Source organism: Pelophylax lessonae, assembly GCF_965119305.1.
Source record: "Pelophylax lessonae genome assembly, chromosome: 5".
In the NCBI taxonomy this organism is placed as follows: Eukaryota; Metazoa; Chordata; class Amphibia; order Anura; family Ranidae; genus Pelophylax; species Pelophylax lessonae.
In genome coordinates this window covers 524,604,608-524,629,279 of record NC_138772.1, presented here as the reverse complement: position 1 = coordinate 524,629,279, position 24,672 = coordinate 524,604,608, and the positions used below count along the sequence as shown (strand labels likewise).

At 46.3% G+C, this 24,672-nt stretch overlaps 1 protein-coding gene across 6 annotated transcripts in view; it reads left to right on the top strand.

The window, feature by feature from the left end:
• CYRIB (CYFIP related Rac1 interactor B) overlaps positions 1 to 24,672 on the top strand; it is a 292,903-nt gene that overhangs the window by 176,490 nt on the left and 91,741 nt on the right. For 5 of the 6 annotated variants that reach the window (XM_082257777.1, XM_082257778.1, XM_082257779.1 and 2 more), the window contains exon 3: positions 13,530 to 13,567. The gene's annotated coding sequence lies outside the window, so the exon portion shown is untranslated. The remainder of the gene's footprint in view (positions 1 to 13,529; positions 13,568 to 24,672) is intronic. The other variant, XM_082257781.1, reaches the window with a different exon arrangement.

Here is a 24,672-nt window from a genome sequence, read left to right as displayed (position 1 = left end):
CACGCAGAAGCAGATCATCCAGGTAACCCAGTACTGCGATTCCCTTCTGCCGTAACAAGGCCAGCACTGGAGCCAAAACCTTTGCAAACCCTAGAGGAGCTGAAGCGAGACCAAAGGGTAACGCAACAAATTAAAATTGCTCCTCGCCCACGGCAAAACAGAAAAAAACGCTGATGCCCGACATATATTAGAATATGAAGGTAAGCGTCCTTGAGATTGATAGAAGCCGTCAGATCTCGTTGATGAAGGAAAGCTACTACTGTGCGGATGGACTCCATCCGAAATTTCTGAACCCACACAATGTGGTTTAGAGCCTTGAGATCCAAGATCGGACGAACCTTGCCTTCCTTCCTGGGAACTGTAAACGGATTTGAATAAAAACCTTGGAAAAGTTCAGACTCTGGAACCGACACAGTAACTCTTTGTGTTAACAGGTCCTGCACTGCTCCGTAAAGGCCCTGTAGCCGCTCTGGAGATGGGCGTAAGTTGGAAGGAAAAATCCTTGCCGGAGGCAAGGACCGAAACTCGATCTTGTAACCGAACCAAATCAGTTTGTGGACCCATTTGTACTGAATGAACAAGGTCCACGAATCCAGAAAGAAGCGAAGATGTCCCCCCACCCCAGATGCGGGTGAGGGCACCCCTTAAGGCTGGGGAAGGCTTGTCTGCGGAAACAGACGCACCCGCTTGGACTTCCCATTCCAGGGTCTCCTGGAGCCTCCCGCAAAGTAACGGGTTGATCTTGAGCCTGTTTTCTGCTCGCCAGCCGGACGGAATGGCCGCTTGTGAGCTGAAAAGAAGGGACCCCGCTTACGGTGAGGTTTCTTGCCCTTAGCAGCCTGTGGAAGCAAAGTACTCTTGCTTCCCGTAAGGCCCATAATGATCTCTTCCATAGAGGCAACGAGCAATTGGTCACCTACAAAGGGAAGATCAGTCAGTAACTTTCTATTGTAGAAGCTTGGTCAGCTGACCAGTACTTCAACCAGATCATGCGGCGAAGGATCACCGCCATCAGAAACCCTGCCGGCCAGGGGGGCCGCATCCATTGATGCATCACAAATATACTGTAACCCTTGGATCAACTGATCCGCCAGGTCTGCCAGCTCAGAAGGATGTTGACTCCCCTCCAGATCCTGGCGCAAAACCTTAGACTGTTCCGTTAAGGTCTGGGAAACCAAGGTGATGGCAAACACCGGTCTTAAAATTGAACCATCCACAGTAAAAAGGTACCGGACCAAAGCCTTCGCTCTTTAGTCCATGGGGTCTTTAAAAGACGAGGGATCTTCCACCGGCAAAAGTGTGGTCTTATTCAGCTGGGAAACCTGAGAGTCGACCGATGGTGGAACTGTCAGTTTCTTCAGAAGAAACTCCTCAAAAGGATATCTTCTAGCAAAACGCTTCGGTATTCCAAACATGAGTTTCGGGGAACCCCACTGACTAGTGACAATCTCGTCAAAATAGGCAGGAAAGGGAAAAACCCTATTCACCTCGGAAGATTTGCGGGTGCCAAATTGCATCGGCGTCTCAGCAGCAGCTGTGTCCTCCAACTTTAAAATTTCCGGCTCTGATAAAATCAGGGCCTCCACCAGCCCTTTTTTAAGCGTGGCTGCAGAGGAGGAGGACTCCTCCTCACTATTAGACCACTTAGCATGGGTGGATGCAGACCTAGTGGGCTGACTCTCGTCCTTGGCGACCAAATCCACCTCCAAATCTGAGGAAGCAGAGGATACAGATGAAGGTGGGGGTTGCTTCTTGCCAGGTCTCCTTTGCAGGGCCTTATCTACTTTAGCTACTAGTGACTGCAGGGCTGCCGTCATGGCTGTCAGGGCAGACTGAGACCCAGAGGGTCTCGCAGCTTTCAGGAGTGGATCGGGTGGTGAAACGAGCTCCCCAGGCTCCATGACCATAAAGGGTTCAGCAGAACCGTGCTGCTCAGCAAAGAAAAATGTATTTATTTCTTTTTTTGATTTTTTTTTTTTTAAAACATGGGAGGCCCCTCCCTCCTGTGCACTGCTGTGGCACTACAAGAAGCAGCGCACTCGCAGGCGCTGTATACAGCGAGGAGGGATAGTGTACCCTCAGAGACTCACCACCTGAACTAGAAACCAGCAAAAAGATCTGCCACATTGCCTGGAAAGAGGAAGAGGAAGTGCTGACCTGACACTAGAGTCCCCCACAGCCTAAGCACTGTCTCCAACTACAGGAAAATGGCCGCCAATGCAAGTCTATGGGGAAACCAAAAACATGGACGTGGAATCAGAGACCATGGAAAAATGGCGGCACCATGTGGCGCTGCACGGGACCCCACGTAAAAAATTTACAGACCCCAGGAGGGACCCCCCTGCAGCACTCGGGTACGGACACCCCTAACAGGGACCGACAGCAGCATCACCCCCCGCTCCTCCAGCCCAGCACCCATGTAGCCCCCCACCCAATTTCACCCATGCCCCCAAACAGGGGCCGGGGGGGACAGGGGACAGATGAGGGCATTCAAATGTAAGGGGGAACCCCGCAAGTAGGAGAGGGAAGCACAAGGGGGAGGAAGGACACGGGGGCCAACCATCTCCTGGGGGGGGGGGGGCAGTGACCACCCCAGCAATTCTGCAGGAAAGGAGGGGGGGACATTACTCACTATACCACGGTCACCAGGCGGGCGCCCAGCAGTCCACCGCACCATCTTGGAATGAAGGTGCTGTGGCCTGAGGTACGCTGCGACTCTGGTCGTGACTGCTGTCGTGACCTGGGCTATGCGACCTTGCGAGGTGTTTCACTCGCCGGTCAGCCCCCAACCAATGGGGCTATGTCACGGCCAACTTAGTGCGGAGCTAGTAGTTGGGTTGCGCTCGCAGGCCAGACTGGGAAGACTGTGAGGATTTAGAGTATCCAGTGCGTTGCCCAGTCCGGCTGTTGATTGTAGTTCACACAGGAACAAAAATAATAAAGAAAAAGTAAAACATTCAATTTAAATAGGAAAAAAATGCCAGGACCGCAGATCCCAGCAGAGAGCCAGATCCTTACTCCTGAACTAGGCAGAAAAAAACTGGAAGTCCTATAGCCGGAAGTGATGGTATACTCTCTGGGACTGCCTCAGGGCCGTAACCAAAAAGGTTTCCGCCTAATCCTACCCCTAGAGAGCAAAAGTATAAGCCCAATGGTCTGAAGAGTTGAAGCTGTGTCTGTCAGTGAACAAAAGAGAAAATGGGGTTTTTGACTTACCGTAAAATCCATTTTTCCATCAGCCTGTTCTGTTCTAAACTGACCCTGTCAGCACAGGCTCTCCTGTATAGAGCTACATACCAGCTAAAGGTCCCCATACCTGACTTTCTGGTGGCCCATTTGTGGAAACATGTCCTCTTTGCTGTTTGCAGGGCTGCTGCATGTATTCCACAGTTCCAGGCTGTGTGTGAAAAACCTGCTCCTCACCAAACACTGTGGTTTCCCCCGCTGGCTCATACATCACTGCAAGATGTACTAGAGGGTGGGAAGAACCACAGTGCGATGCGATTCGGATCATCCCAACGATTGAATACTTTCAGCAAAGAGCGGCGAAGAGTCTGTGTTTTTAACCACTTAAGCCCCAGCCCTATTTCGGACACTTTTTGTTTACAAGTTAAAACCAGTATTTTCTCCTAGAAAACTACTTAGAACCCCCAATCATTATATATATTTTTTTAGCAAAGACTCTGGAGAATAAAATGTTGTTCATTGCAATATTTTTTGTCACGCGGTATTTGCGCAGCGGTCTTTAAAACTTAATTTTTGGGGAAAAATTTAGAAAAATCACATTTCACTGCATTTAAAAAATACTAAACATTAAAGTTAGCCCATTTTTTTGTATATTGTGAAAGATGATGTCATGCCGAGTAAATAGATACCCAACATATTACGGTTTAAAATTGCGCCCCCCTGTGGGATGGCGACAAACTACGGTCAATAGAGATCTCAATAGGCGACGCTTTAAATTTTTTTAACGGTTACCAGTTTAGAGTTGGAGTGTAGCTCTTTTTTTTTAATTATTGCCCACGCTCTGGCGATCGCGGCGATACCCCACATGTGTGCTTTGAACAGCGATTTCATTCGCGTCGCGATTTCCGTATACATTTTTTTTTGTTTGCGAGCTAACGGTGACGACGGCGGCTAAAAATTTTTTTTTCTATATATTTATTTATTTTTTTTACTTTATTTCAGGTTTTAAAAAAAAAATAAAAATCTGATCACTTTTATTGCTGTCACAAGCAATGTAAACATCCCTTGTGACAGCAATATGCAGTGACGGTACTCTTTATGGAGGGATCGGGGGTCTAAAAGACCCCAAAACCCTCCACTACACTTCACATGTAAGCAAAACGCCAAAAACTGCATTTTTGCATACAGTCGGTTTTTAAATTTGCAGCCTTTTGCAGCACACTAACCCGGAAGTGACGTCATGGACGCCGCCTCCGTGTTACGTCATCGGAGACTCGATCAAAGCCGTTTCCGGCTTTGATTGGGACTCCATCCAGCCGGCGGACGTGCCAGCTGGGTGCTCGGGGCTCCCGGTGGGACGTTCAAAGTCACGGAAGGCGGCGGGAGGGGGGGGGACGATCGAGCAGCTCCCGAGCCGCATCGGTCGTTACCGACGGAAAGCCGACCGTTGGCTCTAAACCACGGTACCGGGATGGTGTCTCTAGCTAGAGGCATCATCCCGGTATACTACCGCAAAGTTTGCCGACGTAGATCTACGTCACTTTGCGGTAAGTGGTTAATGAATTGAACCTGTGCTAACAGGATTACTTATCTAATTATTTCTACTTGTGTCCTCTAATAATAAAGAATCAGAACTAGAACAGCACTGGATTTCTGGTTCTCTTTCCACAAGCCACCAACTAGCATTGTACAGGCATGTGAAAGTACACGGCTTTTGTGGCATCTACTTCTTGTTCCATATTGAGGAAGTCTCACTCCTTCCACATGGTGCATAGCTGAGGTTAGGACAAGTAAGTTAAATGTGTAAACCTATTTGTTCGCTTTCATTGCGGTTTGTGACACTGGTAGATTTCCACTGAATTCCTTTTCCGGTGACACCTTTTCACACTCTGTGAACAGGTAAGGAAGTGAGGATGAATCTCCCCAGATTGCCATGTAAACCTGAGCTTCTAACCGAGGGATCTTCAAACTATGGCCTTCCAGTTCAGGAACTACAATTCCCATCATGCCTAGTCATGTCTGGGCATGTCAGAGTTTCACAATGCCTCATGGGAAGTGTAGTTCTGCAACAGCTGGAGGACCGTAGTTTGAGGATCCCTGGTCTAACCCTTCACCACTTTGTCCAACATGGAAAAATTCTTGGCTGGAGTTCCACTTTAATAAAAGCTCCCTTCTCTGGCTCATTTAAAGAGCAGTTTTAGCAAGAAGTTATTCAGTCAGTGAAATGCGTATCTTGTGACGCAGACACTGCAGCTGTGGTAACGTCACAATGTTCAGTATGTTTGCCGTAATCTGAGTTTTGTGTTCAGACCAATTTCATACATCATCCTACATGTGGGGTGGATGGGACCACTTCCTACAGTCTGCTCTGTGTAATTTCCTCTCAGCTTGCTGCATCACTGAGCAGATTCAGACATTCAACACGGTGAATGGGCTGGGCTGTGACAAACGTCTTCATGCTGATGCTTCTCACATTCTATAGGAGAGGCAAGTCATCAACTCTCTCTTATCTTCTCCCCCCCTTCTGCTCCATTTCCCCCTTCTTCCCCATCCCTCTCTTCCTCTCTGTCTCCCCTCTTCCCTCTCTTCTTCACTATTGCCCCCCTTCTTCCCCATCTCTTTCTCTTCCTCTCTATTGCCCCCTTTCATCTTACTCCCCATTCTCTCCCATCTAATTTTTCCTCTCTGTCTCCCTCGCCCTCTTCCTCTCTGTCTCCCTCGCCCTCTTCCTCTCTGTCTCCCTCGCCCTCTTCCTTTTTGTCTCCCTCGCCCTCTTCCTCTCTGTCTCCCTCGCCCTCTTCCTCTCTGTCTCCCTCGCCCTCTTCCTCTCTGTCTCCCTCGCCCTCTTCCTCTCTGTCTCTTTCCCTCGCCCTCTTCCTCTCTGTCTCTTTCCCTCGCCCTCTTCCTCTCTGTCTCTTTCCCTCGCCCTCTTCCTCTCTGTCTCTTTCCCTCGCCCTCTTCCTCTCTGTCTCTTTCCCTCGCCCTCTTCCTCTCTGTCTCTTTTCCTCGCCCTCTTCCTCTTCGTCTCTTTTCCTCGCCCTCTTCCTTTCCGTCTCTTTTCCTCTTCTATCTCCCCCATCCTCTCCATCTTTCTCTATCTCACCCACCTTCTTCTTCATCTCTATCTCTCCCACCTTCAAACTAGTTCTTCTACCTTCCCCTCTGCATTTCTCTCGCTTATCCTTTCCTCTCCACATTCTTCTTCCTCTCCACATCTCTCTCTCTCATCTGTTCCTCTCCCTCTTTTCTATATATCTTTATCTTTGTTTCCCATCTCTCTTTCTCACTTTTTCCTCTTTACCTCTTCTCCCCCCCTCCCCTTCCTTCTCATCACACCTTCCTTCTCATCACACCTTCCTTCTCATCACACCTTCCTTCTCATCACACCTTCCTTCTCATCACACCTTCCTTCTCATCACACCTTCCTTCTCATCACACCTTCCTTCTCATCACACCTTCCTTCTCATCACACCTTCCTTTTTATCACTTTGCCTCTTCCCCCTTTCTCTCTACCTCTCACCCCCCCCCATTCTCTTTTTCTCCTTCTCCCCCTTTAATCCCTCTCTATTCCCCCTATCCTCATCACCTCTATCTTTTCATGTCCCCACTCCCTGGTATTTTTCCCACTCTACCACTTTTCTCCTCATCCTTTTTTTTTTTTTTTTTTCTCCCCTTCCTTGCCATCTCTCTTCCTTTCTCAACCTTCTTTACCAGCTTTAATCACAAAGGGAAGAGAAAAATACAAATGTTACTTTTCCCCCTCTCCTCAGTAGCACCTATTATCTACTGACTACTGTTAGTTGAGAAAGGAATGCAGTTTTTCTGTGTCCATTGTGTTAGAACAGTTAGAGAACAGCCTTTCTTCCCTTCTCATTGTTGTAGAGGTGGATGGTTAGTAGTAAGCGCTTGCTGTGAACTGTATGCACTGCACTGCCATCTTGTGGTAGTTTTTGTTTACTACAGGGAGAAAATTACATTTCCTTTCCATCTGTTCTGCAGAGTGGAGGTTGTCAGTGTGCCTCTGGCCGTGTCCTAGTCCAAATAAATCATAGTGACTTGTAACTTTATATGGTAGTTTTTTTTTTTTTAAATTTGTCTATTCAAAATGTGTATTGTAACAAAAATGTTGCATGCTTTTTTTTAAGTCCCCATATAAATATTTTGCCAATAGCTTTCTTGTTCATTAAAGCAATACTTTAGCAGAATCTTCTTCTATTTTTTTTTTTTTTTAAGCCGTCATGCAACAGGGCAGGACTGCTACTCTCTGTGTGTGAGCAGCAGCCATCTCCGCTCTGGTCAGACATGCCCCATATGAGTCAGAGCTAGAGTCCTTTACTTTCTAAATGAATTGCAGGAGTCTGCCAACCTATCATTCTAATGAACAAGAGATCTATTGGCATAGTTTTGTACAGGAATTCAGTTGGGCTTTAATTACAATTGGAATTGCAATTCGTTAGGGGAGATTTACTAAAAGTAGTGCACACAGCATTTGGTGCAGCTATGCATAGCAACCAATCAGCTTCTAAGTTCAGCTTGTTCAATTAAGCTTTGACAATAAAATCTGGAAGCTGCTCATCCCAAACTCTTTTTTTTATCCAGTTTTTTTTCCATTCCCCCCCCCCCCCCAACTATTTAGAGAAATAATTAGCTAATTTTTTTCTATGCACAGCTGCTCAGATTCTGTGTTTACCAGTTTTAGTAAGTCTCCATTGTTTTAGAATGAGGTGCTGGTAAAATCTCCAAATACAACCAATGTCATTGCGTGAACAGCTCCAGATTCCTACTCCACAGTACCTTTCTGACTGAAAAAATGGCTTACACTAAATTAGAATAAGGGAATCCTCTAATGCAGGTATTCCCAAACTACAGCCCTCCAGTTGTTCAGTAACTACAATTCCCATCATGCCTAGTCATGTATGTGAATGTCAGAGTTTTATAATGCTTCATGGGATGTATAGTTCTGCAGCAGCTGCAGGGCCGTAGTTTGGGAATCCCTGCTCTAATGAATCATTAGGTCTGCCAACTGAAACCCTTGCATCATTTATTGATGTCCAGCATGTTGGTGGACAGGCAGCTAAAACAGAACAGCGTCTCTTCTGCTCTAATTCCAGAGAATTTGGCAGTAATAACACTTTATACTAGGGATGCACCGAATATTCGGCGGCCGAACATTATTCGGCCGAAAATAGAAAAAATAGCACTTTCGGTGTTCGGCCGAATAAGTCAAAAGGCCGAATAATTTTGTGCCGAACAATAGGGCTGAACGATAGTCGATATGATATCGACTATCGTTCTGTGGCCGTAGGCGATATTCATATCGCCGAGGTCACGATATTTACAGGGGGAGGGGGCTCGGAGGAGGACAGGAGGACTCACAGACTTCCGTGTTAGGCAGGGGAAGCCGGGACACTTCAGCGGTGAGCATACATACATTACTCACTCTTGCACTGCAGCCCGCCCCACACATTCAGTGAGTCTTACTCTCCTCCCTAGTTTTTTCAATGGCACATTCAGGAAGCCAATCACGCCGTGATTAGCTGCACAGCGAACCAATCACGCGTGCCTGCACACCTGATTGGTTCCGCTGTGCCGCTACTCACGGCGTGATTGGCTTCCTGAATGTGCCATTGAAAAAACTAGGGAGGAGAGTAAGACTCACTGAATGTGTGGGGCGGGCTGCAGTGCACGAGTGAGTAATGTATGTATGCTGCTGTGCTCCTTTCCAGGCTCCTACTAGTCCACCTCCAGCCTCCTACTACCACCACTATGAGAGACTGTCTGTCACTGTATAATCTGATCGAGTCCACACTGACACTGACTGACTGTCACTGAGTAATTGATGTTACCACATTAACCCTGACCTGCCCAGTGCCCTGTATCTGCAATTAAAATTTACAAGGCTGCCTGCATGCTTCCTGATTTCCATTCCCAGCATCCTTCCCAATCCCTACAGTGTCACTAACATTAACCCTATGGTACAAGGCTGCAGTGTGCACTGAATCCCATTCCCTACAGTAACATTTAGGGAGAGAGACATGAGAGGACAAGAGAGAGAGAAACATGAGAGGACAAGAGAGAGGACAAAAAATTGGCAAAATAAATGGAAAAAATGCGAAACACCGCGTTCGGCCTTCGGCCAAACATTTCATTTCGGTGCATCCCTACTTTATACTTATACTTCAATGGGTATTAATAAAGTGGTTATTATGTTGTCTGTTGCTTGAATCTCTCAATTGCCACACCTTTGAAGATGTACTAAAGGTAGAAATTATTTGTGCATCACGAATACTACTATAATTCTGGTGTGCAAGAAAAATACATAGAAACATAGAAAAGTGATGGCAGAAAAAAGACCAAGTGGTCCATGGAGTCTGGCAGTTGTTTTTGTTTTTATTATTTTATACATTTCTGCATTTTTTTTTTTTCTTTTTAGGTTTTTGTTTTCTTTTTTCTTAACTTTTTATTTTGTATAGATCTATGTTTGTCCTAAGCATGTTTGAAGCCACTTAAAGTGATTGTAAACAATCGCCTTGTAAAACAACCTATTGGGTCCTTTCACACGGCCGCTCCGCTGCTTTCCGTGTGTCCGCAAATCATCCTATTTTTTTTGCGGATGATTTGCGGACATCAATGTAAGTGAATGGCACTGCGGGTGTCAGAGGAATACCATCCGCTGACATCCGATTTTCCTCCTTTCAGTTCTGTTCCGTTTTTACGAATGGAACAGAACCCCATTTTTCCATCCGTGTAAAAAACGGAAAGAAAGGAAAATCGGATGTCAGCGGTGTCATCCGCTGACATCCGCAGTGCCATATACTTACATTAGGTCCGCATATTATCCGCAAACGGATGGGATGATATGCGGGCACACGGAGCGGATGACAGAAATGTCATCCGCTCTGTGGAAAAAAAAAAAAAAAAAAGTCCCGCAGCGGACCTTTCACACGGAGCGGCCGTGTGAAAGGAGCCATTCAGTTCAAAATAGAAATGAAAGGCAAAAGGTTTTTTATAGATATAAAAAAGGTATTTGTTTTTTTATCTTTCCTATGTGATCACATTTCCTCTGTTCTCAGCTGCATAAGAGCTGGGGGAGGAGAAGCCGCATCACACTGTGCTTCCCAGTGAATGGCTGTGCAGTGGGGCGTGTCATGACAAGTCTGATCCTTGAAGGAAAGCAGGCGGAGTTCTCAGCATAGCTAGAGAGCTGACCACGTTGTGCTCTCCTGCTTATTGTGGTCAGTTTTTTATTAGGAAGTCAGAGGGACTGGCAGGAACACCAGGGATTTCATGTAAAGAAAGCAATACAAAGAGAACAGGAGACTTTCTCATACATGTACATGGTACAGCAGACACATATAAGGAATATGAAATACTGGGGTAACACACTTAAATGTTGACTGACTCACTACCTCTGCTGGAAGTCTATAGACTTCCAGCAGAGGTAGTGAGTCAGTCAACATTAAGTGGCTTCAAACATGCTTGGGAAAACAAAAAAAATAGCTTACTCGATGGACCACTTGGTCTTTTTTCTGCCGTCACGTTTCTATGGTTAGTATTCGTGATCCACAAATCATTTCTCTACCTTTTAGTACATCTTTAAAGGGGTGGCAGTTGAGGGATTCAAAGTAATGGACAGCAATATCAGACAGATTATCAGTGTATTCTCTGGTCTGTTCATGTTAAAATGGGAGTAAACTCCCATGGACAATTTGTACCTATAGGTAAGGCTATAGTATGGTTTACTTATAGGTACAGCCAATATCTCCTAAACATGCACAGTTTAAGAGATATTTACTTGTGAAACCACCAGTAACGTCACCACGGAATGCACTCCGAAGGCTCCTTCAGAGCCCTGTGCCTTGAACAGTGGCTCCCACGCAAGTGCAGGAATGACGTCATTGTGGCTCGTCCAATCAAAGGACTGGAGCCTATTAACCTAGAAGGAAGAGTGGGTATAGATGGAAGCCCTGTCAGCAGTGACAGTGCGCTGCTGGAGGGATTTATTTTAAGGTAAGTTTCACATAATGTGCTAATGTGCAATGCATACTAGCACATTATAACTTTGCCTTGCAGGTTTTTAGAAAAAAAAAAAAAAAAAATTCCAGCAGTTTACTACCGCTTTTAATGTTGCTTTCATAGTGGTAGTTTTTAAATTTTTAAATTTTTTTTTTTTTAAGGACTGAAGTGAGGCTTTGTTAAAGCGGAGTTCCGGGCACACAAGTCATTTTTTACTAAACATACCCCCGGGACAGTCAGGGCTAGCACATTCCACAATGGCTAGCCTCTGATCTGTCCCGGTTCGCACTTACCTTTTAGAAGAAATACTTACTTATAAAATTTCTTCCACAGCGTTTCCATCTCTCTTGTGGGCAGCTGAAGCCGGCGCGGTCCTCTTCTGTGTCTTCTTCCGCGTCTTCTTGTCCCAGAATGCGCCTGCACCGGCCCCTCTCGTCACTTCCGGTGCGCGCCGCATTCCTCCACAGCTTCTGGGCATGCCCAGAAGCTGTTTAGCAGGGGAATGCGGCGTCGCCCGGAAGTGACGAGCGGGGCCGGTGCTGTCGCATTGATTCCTGGGAGCGATGACGTTCAGCTCCCAGGAATCATAGCGAGACAGGAAGTGACGGGGTGAGCCGCGGCTCTGAGGGAGGAAGTACTCTGAGGTGAGTATCTTCGATCTTCAATTAGGGTAAGTAAATAAAAAAAAAAAAAAAAAAAAAAAAAACAACTATCCAATTCCTTTTCAGGTGAGGTCTACCTAGCGGAGGGGCACAAAAAAAAAAATATTGTTTTTGTGCCCGGAACTCCGCTTTAAAGCTATAAATAGTGTTATTTGCCAAAATTGTTGTTTTTGGCAGTGATCGCTGAAAATAATGGTTCCTAACTCACATTATTGGTGAACAGAGACTATTACCTGGATGTATGTTCATTTTTAAAAAGCGTTGTTTCCATAATAATTGCAGCGTGTTTCTACACCCAAACTGGTACACCGCAGTACCACATCCCAATTTTGAAATAATCAAAAGGGGGACAACAAAGGGGATCCAGGACTTAACAGTTCCAAATAACCTACTGTGGACTTTTAAAGTGTTCCTTTGGAGACATTCAGCCTCACCTAAGGTTCTGTATGTTTGGTATTGGATGTAAGGGACATTAATGCTTGACTATGTGTTTTTCTGAAGGATTGCTTGAGGTTTTTCATACTATAGTGATATGAGAGATACTGATATACACTGTGTGCAGAATTATTAGGCAAGTTATATTTTTGAGGATTACTTTTAATGTTGAACAACTACAGTGCTCTCGGTCGGAACTGCGGCGGTTCTGCCCGCGATTATAAGCTGACATGTGAATGCAGCCTTAGTGTGCAGAATTATTATGCAACTAAATGAACAACAAAAATTTTCCCATCTCGCTTGTTTTCATGAAGTGAGAAGAATAATCAAAGCACTCAAAATTTACAAATAAACATTTCTGACATTTAAAAAAATAAAAATACATCAGTGACTAATCAGTGACTAATATAACCACCCTTCTTTTCATTAACAGTCATAAAAGCCCTCCATTCATGGAGTCTGTCAGTTTTTTGATCTGTTGATGATCAACTTTTTGTGCAGCAGCAACCACAGCCTCCCAGACACTGTTCAGAGAGGTGTACTGTTTTCCTTCACCTTAAGAAGGGCCCACAAGTTCTCAATAGGGTTTAGGTCAGGTGAGGAAGGGGGCCATGTCATCATTCTTTCATCTGTAAGGCCTTTACTGGCGAGTCATGCAGTGGAGTACTTTGATGCATGCGATGGAGCATTGTCCTGCATAAATATCGTGGTCTTGAAAGATGCAGACTTTTTCCTGTACCACTGCTTGAAGAAAGTGTCTTCTAAAAACTCGCAGCAGTGACCGGTCTTTCAGGAAGTTTCTGCACAGAGGAAAAATTTCTCACTGGATTAGTGCACAGATCTGGAAGAAATACACAAAGTAGGATTCTTGTATTTAGGTGCTGCTTGTTTTTACCCGAGCTTTAAGAGGGGGTGGGGTGGGGGTGATACTTGTCCAACCAAAACTTTTTTTTCTTAGTTTTTGATAGAATGGGGAAGGATTGGACCCCTGTCAGATCTACAACTAGAGAAAAAGGTTTTTGACTTGATATCTTCAAAGAAATGATAACTTGTCAGTGTTAGAATTTCATATAGATTTGTCTTGTTGCCTGTAGTTCTGTAAAGATGGCGTGTAAGATTTTCAGTCTATGGGGTATAGCATGCAAAACACTCCTCATTTATGAGCTGCTTCTACATTTAATGCATCGCTACACTGCTAATGGACAGCGTTCTCTTCTGTGTATTTTACAGGTTGGGAGCCAATATAACAACTGCAACACTGGGAGTAGGTGAGTGCAGAACGTTTCTTCGTTACTTCATGGAATACAATTGTCTGTTGATTATACCTTTTGTTTGTTCACCTTTTAAAGGAAAACATTTTCCTCTATTGCACTGATTCTTCATCAATGTGCTTTACACAAATCATAGGCCTTTCTGGGATTCCTGTGTGTATGAAAATGTTTTACAACAGTTTGGTAATGTTGGGTATGCTTTTTTGTAATTATTTTTTTGGGGGTATTCAGGACAAAGTAATGGGTTTGCTTAACCCCCTTCTTGACCACCTTGGTTTCCCTCTTACCAGTTCGGAACAAACTGGGGGGGCGGAACAGTGATAATAGGAAACCAGTTCTGCTACTGACCTTTGGCCTGCATGAAGAGCAGCTTTTGTGCTGGGAAAGCGCAGTGAGTGTGCTCGTGGCACATAAACATTGGCTGCCCAGTGACGTATATGTGCACCGTGTGGGCAATAATGTGGTATTAAACCCACGTTTTAAAAAAATGCTGACACACAGGGCATTTGTGAAAGAAGGGACCCTAGCCGTCTCTTCTATCATAAACGCTTCCTCCTGCTCGTCGGCTGTCATGTTCACTGAGCCGTGCATATGCAGCTCAGCTTACATGTACAGAACCCAATCTGCGCCCTGGTGATGTGACTCCTGTGTGCATGCATGGAAATGGCATCATTGTGGTCTTGCCATTCAAGAGGCCAAACAGATGGAATACAGAAAGAAGACTGGGCGAAAATGGAAGCTCCCAGGACCTGCTGTATCAATAAAAGTGCAGTGCTCAAGGACTTTCTTGGCAGGTAAGTTTGACATAATTTTCTAATATGCGGTGAATGCCAGCACATTATGGCATAACACATCTGGGGACCTATAAAAAAAAAAAGTTTCTCTTTTGTTCACTGACAGACACAGCTTCTGATCTTCTTAACCATTGGGTTATACTGTCCCCTACAGGAGTAGGACACTAGGCAGAAATAAATAAAAAAAAGTCTGGCTACGCCTATGGGCAGTCCCAGGGGTATACTCCCTCTCTCTGCTATAGGTACCTTCTTATGCCTAGTTAGGAGTAAGGACCTAGTTCCTTCCTGAGATCTCTGACCCTGACAACTTTTTCTTTTTAGATAGAATTTTTTTCCTGTGAGATCTACAATCAACTGCCGGACTGGGCGACAGGCTGGATAATCTAGATCCAGTGGTCACCCCAGTCTGGCCAAGGAGCACGCGCAGACCCCAGTCCTACGCTAGGTCGGCCGTGACATAGCCTCACCAGACGGAGGCTGGCCTGCAAATGAAATGCCTCCGAAGGTCACATATGACCGGATCTCGGCTCGAGTTGCAGCGTTCCTCCTGGCCGACAACCCCCCCCCATTTCGATGGAGAGGAGGTTCTGTCTGGAGTGGTGCCCATCTGGTTCCTGGTATGGTAAGCGATTGTCCTCCTCCTCCCCCTGGAGGGTTTTGGGGTGGATGTGGGCCCCTCCACGGGATGGTCGGACCCCTGGGTTCCTCTCCTTCCCGCTAGGCATCCCCCTCATTGGTCTGGTGGTCCCTGTGGGCCATATCGCCCTCCATCCGTCCCCCCCCCCCCCCCTTACTGGCACTGGGGTTGGGGTGGCTTAGTCCACCGCCTGGGCTGGGGGCAGGGTGCTGTGCTGGCAGGGGGGGCTGTACCCGCTGGGGGCTCCTGCCAGGGGCCCCCTTCCTGTCTATACCATTTTCTGAGGCCTTAGGGATCCCTTCTGGGTCCCCAGGAGCCTCATGGTGCTGCGTAGGGCTACCATTTTGCTGTAGCCTATGTGCTCAATGCACGGCAGCCATGTTTGTGTAGTCCGCCTGCCGTTTTGCGGTGGTTTGCTATTGAAAATATCGGCAGCCCTGCAGACTGCGATTTTGGCGGTGGGAGCCCATTCTCATCGCCTGGTGCGGACTCCTGGATCTTTTCACTTCCTGATCGCTGCACGTGGAGTGCAGATTATCCTGGTGGCTGCAGGTGCCTGTTTCTGTGGCTAGGGAGTCTGGTGGGGTCCTCTCCCTCTCTGCTGAGGAACAATTAGGTGCTCTGTTGCAGGCGACCGAATGGTGCTGCCAGAGCGATGGGGGTGTCCTTTAGCAGTGTTTTACACTTTTTTTGTGGGGTCCCTCTATTGACTCATGGAGTCTATGGAGCACATTTCCCCACCTGATCCCCCTCTCTCAGAGGCTGAAGGTACCTCCGGGTCCCAACCATCCATCGGTGCACTGACAGTGGTCCTGGAGTCCTTTGTGTCCCAGTTGGAGGTGGTTTTTTGGGCGACAGGCTAGCAAAAAGCGCCCCCTGCCTTCCCCTGTCTTTTCAGATCCTGAATCTGATTCGGCTGCCGTGAACGTGGGTAACTGCGACCACGTGCCCTGAGTTCTTCGATAGTGAGGATGATTCCTCTGCTTCTGCAGCCGCGCATGAAAAGGTGCTGGTGGGTGTACTGATTGTATCTGTGCGTGAGACCTTAAAAATAGGGAATGCAGCTGAAGCTGCGACGGGGGGCTTAGGTTCCCTTTGGCACTCACAAGCCATCTAGAGCGGCAAAGGTGTTTCCTTTCCCTGCCTATTTTGACAGAATAAAGAGTGGCAATGGCCAAAATGTCCCCTTGTGGTCCCAAAACGATTTGCTATGCGGTACCCATTATGAGAAGTTTCTTCTTAAAAAGTGAACAGTTCCATCGGTGGTGGACATTCTGGTCTCCAGATTGAACAAAGCAACCATGATTCCGGTTGAAAATTCCCCGGCATTTAATGACCCGGCTGACAGGAAGGTGGAGACTGTGGCCAGCAATGTGTACACCCTGGCTGGTTTGGCACTGAGGCTGGTGTTTACTATTGCACTGGTGTCGCAAACTCTGACCGAGTGGGCTAAGATTTTACGCCGCGACCTGGAGGGGGAACAGCTCCCCCCTGCTTTTGCTGAACTGGCGGACCAGTTGGTCCAGGGGCTGCAGTTATTTTGTGATGCCTTTGTGGATACGGCTCCCCTAGTCGCTAGGCTCTCTGTTTTAGCAGTGGTCCTTCGGCGTATTTTTTGGCTCAAATGTTGGTCTACGGACTAGACTTCTAAGAAGGCCTGGACTGATCTTCCCTTTCAAGATCACCTGTTTGGAGCTGCCCCAAGTGACATCATTAAGGGTCTCACGGGGGGGAAGAGTACCTTTCTTCCCCAGGCTACTAAGGGCAAGGAGTAGATGTGGGCCATCCTTCTCGGGGCATAAGAACTTTTTTCGTCCCTCGGGTCTGTTTGGGGCGGTACAAGACCTGTTTCTTCAAGGTGTGATTGTCCTGGAATGTTTTCAGGGTTTTTACTCAAACATGTTTACAGTTCCCAGGAAGGAAGGCAAAGTGTGTCCAATCCTGGACCTCAAGGCACTAAACTGCTTTGTGCGGATGCAGAAGTTCAGAATGGAGTTCATTGGCACAGTGGTGGCATCCCTGCATCAGGGGGATTTTCTTGCCTCTATCGACATCAACAACGCTTACCTTCACATTCCAATATGTGTCTTTGGTCTCACCTCTGCTCCTCGGGTCTTCACAAACGTGTTAGCCCTGGTGCTAGCATTGTAACACCTTTTGGGGGATTGCCGTACTGGGCTACTTGGATGACCTCCTGCGAGCAGAGTCTCCTCCTGCTCTGGTGTAAAACCTGGAAATCCCCATACGGGAGTTAGGCTGGATTCTGAATTTTCAGAATTTTCAGAAGTCTGCTCTGGTTCCGTTCACAAAGCTGGACTATCTAAATCTGACTCTGCCCTGGCCAGAGTGCTCCTTCCTCTGGACAAACTGCAGGCTGTGATTCCTCTCCTGCTGTACAGCAGATGGTCATCCCTCCAGACTTGCATGCTGGTGCTGGGCCTGATGGTGTCTACCTTTTAAGGGGGTTCCATTTGCACAGTTCCATACGAGGTCCCAGCAAAAGGAGATTCTGGCCAAATGGCACAAGACTCAGCAGTCTCTGGACAATCTGATCCGGCTGACCTGGGTAACGAAAGAGTCCCTCGTGGTGGCTTCATTCTCCAGCGCTTTAGCTGGGCAAATCCTATCTCCCCCTGTATTGGATGGTGGTCACCACGTATGGCAGCCTGTCTGGCTGGGGAGGCGTCCTCTGCAAAATTCCTGCTCCGGGGATCTGGACACTGGATGAGCCCAGACTACCGATCAATGTCTTAAAACTCAGAGCGATCAGACTGTGCCTGGAATATTGGACGGATCATCTTAAGGGATGTCCAGTGCGTATTCAATCGGACAACGTCACACCCGTGGCCCCAGGGGGGGGCACAAGAAGTGTCCTAGCGGCTCTGGAGGTAGCCGACATTCGAAGGTGGGCAGAACGATTCGATTCGTTCCAACCCTTTCCACTGTACACATTCCCAGGGTGGAAAACTGTCAGGTGGATTACCTCAGTCGACAGGCATTAGACCAAGGAGAGTGGTTCCTTCATCCGGAGGTGTTTCTTCAGTTGTGTCTCCGGTGGGGCATTCCCGAGGTGGATCTGTTGGCGTCCCGGCTCAACAGAAAGGTGCAGAGGTTTGTGGCTCAGACCTGGTGGCCCCGTGGGGTCAGTATTGTCTGATTTACGCCTTTCCTCCTCGCAAGCTTCTGCCAAGACTTCTACGCAGGATCGAGGCAGAAGGGGTTCCGGTCATCTTACTGGCCACAGGTTGGCCTCGGCTTGGTACACCGATCTGGTGCGGCTGGTTGCCGACGTTCCTTGGAAGCTTCCTCTTGGAGGATCTGCTGTCCCAAGGACCGATCCTCCATCCTGCTTTACAGTCGCTGGCTTTGACGGCTTGGCTGTTGAAAGCCAGGTGTTGATGGAATCACCAACTCAGACAAACCTCTATCCAATGCTGTTAAAAGCTAGGAAATCTACTTCTAGGAAGATCTACCATCGTACGTGGAAGACAACGTTTATTGTGTGGTGTGAGTCTCTTGGGGTTTATCCTCGTTCCTTTTTGGTGGCTCGGATCTTGACCTTCCTTCAATCGGGTGTTGAGCAGAAACTGAACTTGGGTACTATCAAGGGCCAGGTGTCTGCCTTAGCGGTCTTCTTTTGACGGCCCTTGGCCACACACTCCCTGGTGCGTACGTTTCTTCAGTGAGTTTGGCATTTGGCTCCTCCAGTGCTATCTCTGTTACCGCCTTGGGACCTCAATTTGGTGCTCTCAGTCCTCCAGAAAGCCTCTCTTTGAGAATCTTCAGGAGATTCCCCTGCTTACACAGTCCCTGCCTTTTTGGTGGCTATCACCTCTGCGAGCAGAGTGTTGGAATTGGCGGCGTTATCTTGTCGTTCACCTTACTTGGTGGATCACAGAGATAAGGTGGCTCTTTGCCCCTGTCCGTCATTCCTTCCAAAGGTTGTCTCTGATTTTCATTTGAATGAAGACATTCTGTTGCCTTCCCTGTGTCCCAGGCCTAAACATCTCAAGGAAATTGCCTTGCATGCCTTGGATGTAGTCCGGGCAATTAGGGTGTAGCTTGCAGCTACGGAGTCTTTTGGGAAATTGGACTCTTTGTGCTCACGGATGGGGCTTGGAAAGGGTTGTTCACTTCCTCTGTGACTATTTACAGATGGATCAGACCGACGGTGGTTCAGGCCTATTCCATCAAGGGTCAGGTTCCTCCTTTCCCCGTCTTAGTGCCTCCTGGGCCTTCTGCCATCAGGTGTCAGTGATGCAGGTTTGCAAGGCGGCCACCTGGTGGTTGGTGCACACTTTCACAAAGTTCTATAAAGTGGATTTGTTGACATCTGCGGATGCTTCCTTTGGCCGCAAGGTTTTGCAGGCTGCTGTAGAGGACTAGAGGTCCTCTTTGAGGGTGTATTGTTGTTTTCAGGTGGGCTCTAGTTGTTTTGGTTGAGCTCCTGTTTACCTGGTTGGCTAATGTTTAGCTTTGAGACTGTCAGGAGCTGTCTCCGTCAATGACCGAAAGAGAAAATGGGATTTTTTACTTACCGTAAAATCCATTTCTCTGATGTTTGACAGACCCAGCACCCACCCCTCTGTGGAGTTGTAATTCTTCTGACACTGCTTGTAACAAAACTGAGTACCTATAGCAGAGAGAGGGAGTATACCTCCTAGGACTGCCCATGGGCGTAGCCAGACTTTTTTTTTCTGCCTAGTGTCCTACTCCTGTAGAGGGCCATATAACCCAATGCTTAAGCAGATCAGGAGCTGTTTCCATCAATGAACATCAGAGACATAGATTTTACGGTAAGTCAAATTTTTTTTTTTTTCAGGATTCACCATTTTGCGTCTGCAAATCTGTGTTAGGCGCCTGTAAAGTTGTCAATAGAACCCCATCCCGTTTAATATACTGCTTACTGCCCATTTACAGTTTTTTCAGTGTAAAAACTAATGTTTTATATTACTATTGATTTTTTTCTTTTGTTTCGTTTTTTTGTTTCGTTTTACTGTTTTTATGTTGCACCTAAAGATTTTTATGAGTCGTGCCGATAACACTTTCCAGAGCATGGTGTTAGAAAGCCCAGCATTGCCAGCACAATTGGCAGCACCCTGTGTGTCGGACATTCCTTTCCATATAATTTACTTTGTAAATGGGAATATAAAGTGATCACTTCTTGGTGCATGACTCTACTACTGTATTCAGGGTCCACTAATTACATCAGTCTCAGTAAAGAACATTTTTTTTTTCTATGTGCCCTGTTCACACCATACCGCTGCTGTCATTGTTAGTTTTTTTTTCTATGCATATGGTTTGGCTAAATTGCTGGCAAAACCACCAAGACGGCAAGAACTAAACTGCCAAAACCCACTGCAGATCTTGAACACCCCTATTACTATTGAACTGCTGCTTATGTTTGAGCAGTGCTGTACAAGGATTTTATTGTCCATGCATGTCCCTATGATGCCTCTGCTCCTCCAGACCCCATTGTCGCTGGTGGGGTTTTTTTTATTTTGCAGTGTAAATATACATAATATTTAGGATGCTCACGGTGCCAACAGTTTCTGCAGCACTTTTTAATATAAAGGGGAACAGTAAAGGTACTATACAATAAATTACAAGAGGGTTAAGAGGGCCCTGCTCGTAAGAGCTTACAATCTATTCAATCATATTGCTGTGGAAGTTGAGAATCACTGCATTAGTGTCTGCTTCTACAGTAGCTGTCGCTTTCTTCTGGGTTTCCCATTCAGTACAGGCGCCATTCACAGAACACTCTGCATTTTTCTCAATGAATGCAAGGCGTTCTCTGGATGAGGTGGAGAGGTGGGGTGGTGACACCGTGGTCACCACCTCATCCAGTCTGAATGTGAGTGTATAGCCAGCTTTAGTCAAGCAGATTCGGTACAGACATTTTTGTGCAGTATGGTACAAATGTATACTGCACTTCTAGCTGAATACAGGGTTCTCTTTTAATTATCGAGTGTTTGAAAACAGAAAAGTTGTGCACAAAAGTATGCTGCGCCAAGTGACACACCTCCCCTGCACATGGAAAGGGTGCTGGCTCAGGGTGCTGTAGTAGACATGTGAAAGGGAAGAGCTTTAAATCAGCACCAGTAAGGGTGTGAAACGCGTTGACTACAGCTGATTCTTTTACCTCTGTTTGCTGTATGAACTGTTTTTCACATCAATAAAGGTGATTGCATTGGAGTGCAGCTGTCCAGATCTTCCCCGTCACAGGAAAAGTTCTGTGTTTTTAGTGGAGGAAACTTTTCATTACTAGTTCATTTACAAAAACTGAATCGAATACCACTCCAACCAAACAGCCTAATACTCAGTTCACACATTGCTTTACCTGGCATATTGTATGGAAGGTGTATTATCTCCTCCCTTGCTGTGCTGTGTAAAAACAACCACACTTTTCATAGCATGCTCTGTGTCAGTGCCCCAGACTTTGCCCTTTAGGATAATGATGGATTTTACCTAGTGATAGCCATAGCTAATCCTGCTTAATTACCCCCAAAACCATCCCTTTACATTAAATGTAAAAGCCTGGTGTCAGTTCCCATTGGATTACACCATTTGCTTTGAATTTTTTGTAGCTTTCCTCCAATTTATTTCCAGTTTTTAGCCCCGAAATATGTGATAGGTGTTTTTACCTTTCAATATTACTGCTAAAATCACAAAATAACCCCTTTTAAATGAGGGCCAAATGTTCAGTATATGTGTATAAAGAATACTTTTAAAGGGTCGTTCTATCCAAAAAAAAAAAGAATGGAATAAGTGAACAATTACTTATGGGTCCTTCCACACGAGCGGTCCACTAGCTGATCCCCGCTGAGCAGGTGGATGACAGGTCCGTCTCCACTCACTGTGCAGAGCAGAGACGGGCATTGTCCTTCTCTCCTCTATGGGGAAATCCAGTGAAAACAGACCACCTGTCCGTTTTTCACCCGTTATCTGATCCGATCTTCCAGAAGGATGGAAATAAGGGTCACCATCTGTCTGGATTTGGCGAACAGGATCAGATCGGATAGTGGCGGGTATCAGCAGACATGTCACTGCTGACATCCGCCGCTACATGGGTGTGAATGGAGGGTCCGATCAGGTCTGCCTGAAAAATTGATAGGCGGATTATATCGGACCGCCCGTGTGAAAGGACCCTTAGGCCCCTTTCACACTGTGGAGTCAGTCGGTAGACTCCATTTTTCTTAGCAGGGGATCGATCCGCCGATCCCCTGCTGAGCAGGCAGATTGCAGCTGTCTCTCTGCGCTGTGTGCGGAGACAGAGCTGTCAGGTCAGGCTGTTCTCTATGGGGGAATCTGATGGGAAGGGACCGTCTGTCCGTTCTCATCCAATCCACTGGACGTATAGGGAAAATAGGGTTTCCATCCGTCCAGATTGATTTGACGGATCGGATGTCAGCGGACATGTCTCTGCTGACATCCGATGCCCCATAGAGATACATGGGGCATCCGTTCAGATCCGCCAAAAAAAGACAGACGGATCTGAGCGGTCCGCCTATGTGAAAGGGGCCTTAGTCTTTCAGGGAGTCTGGAGGTGATTTTTATGCAGTGAGTCCTTAGGCCTGCACATCCTTTAGGTAGTTAATGCTGATTGACATGTAAGAACACCCAAAAAAGGGCGGGAACAACCAGCACCATGGATGGATCCCTTTTTTTTAATTAGCATGTGAACTCCAGCAACAGGTCATTGTTTTAGCTGTGCTATTGTAACCTAATAATAAGGTTCCACCTTTAGTTTGAAAGAAGAAGTCCCCTTTCCTGCCCCCTTAAAGCATACCTTAAGACAAAACGTTCTTTCTGAGTTTGGATAGAGGGGAGAGAGTTTTTATTGCTGCCTGCCATCGCCCCCACCGTCAGGGAGATTCACCCTCTCTAATTGTCCTGATAACCAATATCCGCACACAAAAGTGATGGTAAATCCAAAATTGAGTTGTCACCAGAACAGAATGAATGGGACTATTCCAGTTGGGCACATTTGTTCCCATGGTAACATGACCACTGTCTGTCTAAGTCACCGGTGCCCAGCCTGATGCCCATTGGTGTTTGCTTCCCAGTGCAGCCCTCTTATCCAGCAGTCAGCAGTGAGAATTCTCATTTGTAATGGGTCTGTAATATCTGTGATAGCTAGCAGTTTTATGTAACATGTCCCCAGCCCCTGACTGCATGACTCCAGTCTCCAACATCTCCTGTAGCATAGATAGACCATGACCATCTCTTCTTGTAGGTATTCATTTTTTGACAGTCTTTTGTAGCAATACATATAAATATTGTATGCAGCCCGTTTGGTGATTTCAAGGGTTGCATTTGAGGCCCCATGTAAGTTAACAACCACTGGCCTAAGGCCTCATGCAGACGGTTGTATGATTGTTTTTTTTTTTTTTTTTTCTGCTCAAAATATGCTAGATTTTTTTGTGCCAGAATATGGCAGAAAAAAAAACCTCTAAGAAGATGCCCTTATGCGTGTATGACGTGCAAATGCATTCTACTGGCCAGAATATTAATTTATTCTGTCTATTAGAATACACATGTTTATGCGTTTACACGGGTAAATTATGCTCATAGGCTGCACTCAGAAAGCAGCATTTGTGTGTTATTTTATTTTTTTATTCCTCTATACACTGCTATTGAAATATGATTTAAACTCCTGATGTGCATGGCCACACAGGTTAAAATATTTACAGGCATAAAAAAACATTGTAAAAGTGGCGTGCTTTAAACCCGTGTGCATGAGCCCTAAGAGGAAATAACACCTTGTTTAATGTCCCTTTTTAAATTGTGTTTTTTTGGGCTAAACAGGCCCAAATTAACTTTTTACTGCGTTAGCAGGTGTGTTTGCTGGGCTCACTGTATTGTATGTAGCATCCGCTATATACTGTATACAGTGCTGTGGCCAACAGCAGGACAGGAACTTCCTGTGCAACTCACAGCACAATATAGTCAGGCTGAGTCCTGCTCAGCCATTCACAGGAACTTTTGTATCCAATGAATGAATACACAGGTTGATTTACTAAAACTGGAGAGTGCAAAATCTGCTGCATCTCTGCATAGAAGCCAATCAGCTTTCAGATTTTTTTTTTTTTCCATAAAAGCTTAACCACTTGCTGCCCAACGATGGACCTGTGCATTGCTGGACTTCAAGTGGTAGTACAGGGATGATGCCTGCAGCAATTTTTTAGAGCTGATAGTCGGCTCTCTAACCTCTGGATTGCTTTTACAAGCAGCTGGAGGGAGACACCCCCCCCCCCCACTGCCGCCTTCAGGGGCTTTACTGATATGTCCTTTCCCACCGGGAGCCCTGATCGGCCAGTAAGTGCTTCTGCCGGCTGATCATAGAGCCCAGCAAAGGCCCAAACTGCTTTGTTGGGATCTATATCTGATCCCAGATCCCTCTATAAAGAGAACCGGTCACGTGCCTATTGCTGTCACAAGGGATGTTTTCATTTCTTGCGACAGCAATAAAAGTGATAAAACTAAAACAACAATGTAAAAATAAATAATAAAAAATATATTTTTACAGTGCCCGTTCCCCTGGGGCTTGCGCGCAAAGTAAACACATGCGTGCGCAGTTTTAAAGCGTGACATGTTTGGCATCTATTTACTTGGCATAACATCATCATTTATATTTTACCAAAAAAATTGGTTCATGTATTGTTTTTTTT